Here is a 4,073-nt window from a genome sequence, read left to right as displayed (position 1 = left end):
AGCCTGACTGGAGATGCCAGCCTGGCACTGGGCTTGCTCTCCACTCAGGTTTGCAGAGCACCTGGTACCCACCAAAAACCTGGGGCAAAGAAAGCGGATTACTTCCAAATACATGGGATTTTGCCAAACCAGAGAAGTTTTGGGATGGTGTGAGCATTTAAAGCTGTCCTTGGAATAAAATGGATCTTACAGCTCCATCTGTGCCAGAGAGATGGAGAACACCAGGAACATTTCTGGGCATGGGAACTTGACTGCTGAAACTGTTAATGTGTGGGAATGGTTCTGGTGTGGTTCAGACCTGTGCCAACAACCCGACCTGAACAGTCTCTGGCCAGTGGCAAAATGACAGAAGTAAAAGACCACAGAGGACTCGAGGACATCGCTCTGGGCTTTGCTGTCTGTGCACAGGGAGTGTCTCATGAGATTTTGCAAGTGTAGATGCCTTTAAAGCAGTTATTTGGCTTCCTGAATCCAACTTAGTGTTCTTAAGTATGAATGAGGGATTGAAAACCTCATTTAATTTTAGTCCAGAGAATATGTCTTTGTAAAACAGTGAACACAGGGAAGAACTAAACCTCAACAGCCTTGAAAACTGCCTGATCCAGCTTTCTGTTGGAAACACCTTTGGCTTCACATTAGTTTTGCCATTAAGATGACTTAGCCAAGCATTTCCCATCAATCTGGCAAAATTTGTGCTCCTCTGATTTTAGAGACAGACATTTTCTCTAATGTTTGTTCCATGAGCACGGGGTTATGGAAACTTGAGTTAAGAGAAAATCCGAACATTGCCAGCAAAGTGTATGGTTTGGCACATCCCTGAAACTGTCACTGTCAGTGTGCTGGGAAGTGGTGGAGGCACTGGCAACACTCAGAGACACAAACATGTATCTGAAGTGACTGTCTCCAATCTGAAAGATGCTGCTCATCTCCATGTATTTCAGGTTGTACGTGAAACACAAGTCTTGCTTCAGAGCGGCCTTTGCTGCTCTCTTCCCTGCCAGAAGCTCATTGGTGGGGATGACATTTTCATAGCAATAATTTAAAGCAGGTTAATCAACAAAAAAGCAAAAATGTCTTTCTGAGAGATGGGTCTCCATGGCAATCTTGGCTGTAGGTCACACGTGCCTTCAAGGTGAAGGCAGCAGTTTTGTCACTCTTTGTCAGCCCAAGGCATTCAGCTGGTAATGAGCACGGTAGTGTTCTGTGCTGGGGTGCAGTCAGGGACCAGCTTTTAAATCAAATTGATATCCTTTTTTTGAATTAATAAGACCTGCCTGAACATGTCATCTCAGAGGAATAGGGCTCTCCTGCCCCAGTGACAGCCTTTGAAGACACCACCTCTGCATCTGGATTTATTCTCCTAGCAGGGAGCTTTGAGACCAGAGGACGCAGAACCAGAATCCACAGTTGGATCTGCTTTTTCCTTCCATGTGGGCTCAATGGCTGTTTATGAATTTCAGCAGCTCCAGCTGTGCCAGCTGACACGTGCTTTCAGAGAACACCACTACTTCTGGTTTTTGGAATGACTCTAGAGGAAAAGGAGATGAGATCAGCCTTCCTGTGATGCTCCACTTCTTCTGAAAGGATCAATACTGTGAGACCATGAGTTACGACTTCCATCTAACTGCATGTGGGACACTGGAAATGATGGGCAAGACAATAAGCAAGGAAATGAGAAGAAAAATAAACACGGAGAAACATCTACCCCTGTGGTATCAGGCAACAGGAGTGGCCTTTCTGGAAAAGGGGCTGGAATTGCAGAGTCAGACAACTCTAGTTCTCCAGAAAGAGCCAGTTTTGTTGCCGTGGTGTGTGTTGATTTTGGAAGCTGATACACATGGGTGTGAGGGTGGACTCAGGTGCTCGTGCATCTTCCAGGAAAACGAGGTGTGCATGAAGTAAGCCCAGAGCACTGTTCCCTTTCCATGGCAGCTGCCTGACTGGTGCTGGATGCTGACTCTCTGCTCTGGCATGGCTCAAGCTGTCACACATGCAGACTTAAATCCAGAGTCATCCTTTTTGGCAAGCCCCACAAGCATTCCCATCTTACAGGTTTCCAGGCAGCTGTGAGTGCTCCCCTCCTGCTTGCATCCCTGCTTGCAGGTTTAATAGGACAAGACAGATGAAGAACTAGTCAAAATGTAATTAGACTTTAATAAGCTAAGTTCTTTCTCTCAGATAATTGAAAATCAGACTAATTGGTTGCAATGAATTCCCAGAGCAGCCATTCACACAGCTTGGTGTGTGCTCTGCCAGCTGCTGTGAGGACCAGCCTGGAAGCAGAGCACTGCTCTGCCATGCTCTGCAGGGCCCAGCTCCTCAGCCCCAGAGAGGTGTTAAAGGCCTCAAACCCCTCAGGCTGAAGCCAGGGAGGTTACTGACCCATGGAAACAGCAAGGCTCATCCTGCCTCATCCTGCATTTCACAAACCAGGGAGCACATGGGCCACTAAATCTCACTCCCCCGTCAGGACATGCCAACAGTCCCGTGTGACAGGACATACCCTTGGACATCTGCAGCAAGCCAGAGGGTCACAGCTGGAAAGGACAAGAGATTTAATCTCCATTTGCCCCCATCATGACCACAGTGTGCAGGCAGCTGACTGATGTCAGGGTCTGGCTGTGAGCAGTCATTGCTGAGCCAGCTGCTCATCTGCACTCTGCCCAGCTGGGGGGTGTTCCAGAAGCTCTGGTTCCAGTGGTAGCTGCCCCCCATCACTAGGCTTCCAGTCGGAGGTGGCAGTGACACTTCTAGATCAGCCCTGGCAATGATGTCTGGTAGCAACCCACAGATTTAGTGTAGAATCACAGAATTGTTCAGGCTGGAGAGAGCTCCAAGATCACCAGGTCCAACCATCTACCAGCACCACCATCATGTTCATCACTAAACCATGTCCTCAAGTACCTCATCCACATGTTTTCTGAACACTTTCAGGCACAGTGACTCCACCACTGTCTTGGGTAACCCGTTCCAGTACTTGGCAACCGTTTCCATGGAAAATTTTTCCCTAGTCTCCAATATTTTCCCTAATTTTCCTTGGTCTGCCTGCCACAACCTGAGCCTTCTGGCTCTTCTGGAGCTCCCTTTCACATGAATGAAACTAAAAGTCTCCACCATAAATGTTGATTAGACAAAGTGAAGCACTTTCTGGCTGGGGAGCTTCAAGAAATAGGTTGCTTTGCCCAGGTGCACACAATTTTTCGACCAAGTCCCTTTGAGACTCCACATCAGTTTCTTGGAGCAAAGGCTTGGTCTCTGGTACAGATGGCAATTCCCAGTGGCCAGGAATGGTACAGGGAGGATGCAAAGGTAGGAAAAACATCATGATGTTATTTTCATTGCAGCGCTTGCAAGATCATGCCTAGAAAAATGCTGGCCTTGCTCTGCATCCTTGGCTCAAGTTTCCCTTCTCTCTTGGCAGTGTGCTGTGTGCCAGGTGGTTGCATTTCATTACTTAGTTTATAAAGTTCCTGGGGAAACAAGGAATGAGGAGATGAAAAATCTGTACAGAAATGTGATGGTCCCTGAGCTGGGCAAAGGTGCAGAAGGGGAGCACTGATCACATTTACATTCCCACAGGTCATGGCTTTTTTTTTTTTTTCACACCTCCTTCTGCCTGAGCTGCATCACTAGGGATATTTCTTTTGATTTGGGGTTAAAACAGCTTATAGTTTTTGTGCTTCCCACATGACTGGGAAGGAAAAAGAAAGAAGGCACCTGTGCCGTGGCAGGAAGCCCTAGATAATTCTATTTTCAAGTCAAGACCTGACACCTGATTTTTCCTTTGGGTTGCAAAGCAATTTCAAAGCACTCCCCTCCACTGATCACAATTCACAGAGGTAGAGGTGGCTCTGCCCAGTCATCCTCAGGTATTTCCTGGATTACCCTTTAACAGGCAGAAGGCAAAAAACACTTGGCACCAAGACACAAAGAAAACCAGCTGCCCACTGGATGCAGTGGGCCAAAGGCCCTTTATACAGCTCCCTCCTCATGTGAGGGGGTTGTGAGATGAAAGAATAGAAGAGTAGTGACACCAAAGCTCAGCCTCAGCACTGCCCTCCAAATTGTGATGG

Source organism: Melospiza georgiana, chromosome 28 (assembly GCF_028018845.1).
Source record: "Melospiza georgiana isolate bMelGeo1 chromosome 28, bMelGeo1.pri, whole genome shotgun sequence".
NCBI classification, from domain to species: domain Eukaryota; kingdom Metazoa; phylum Chordata; class Aves; order Passeriformes; family Passerellidae; genus Melospiza; species Melospiza georgiana.
This window is presented reverse-complemented; position numbering follows the sequence as displayed.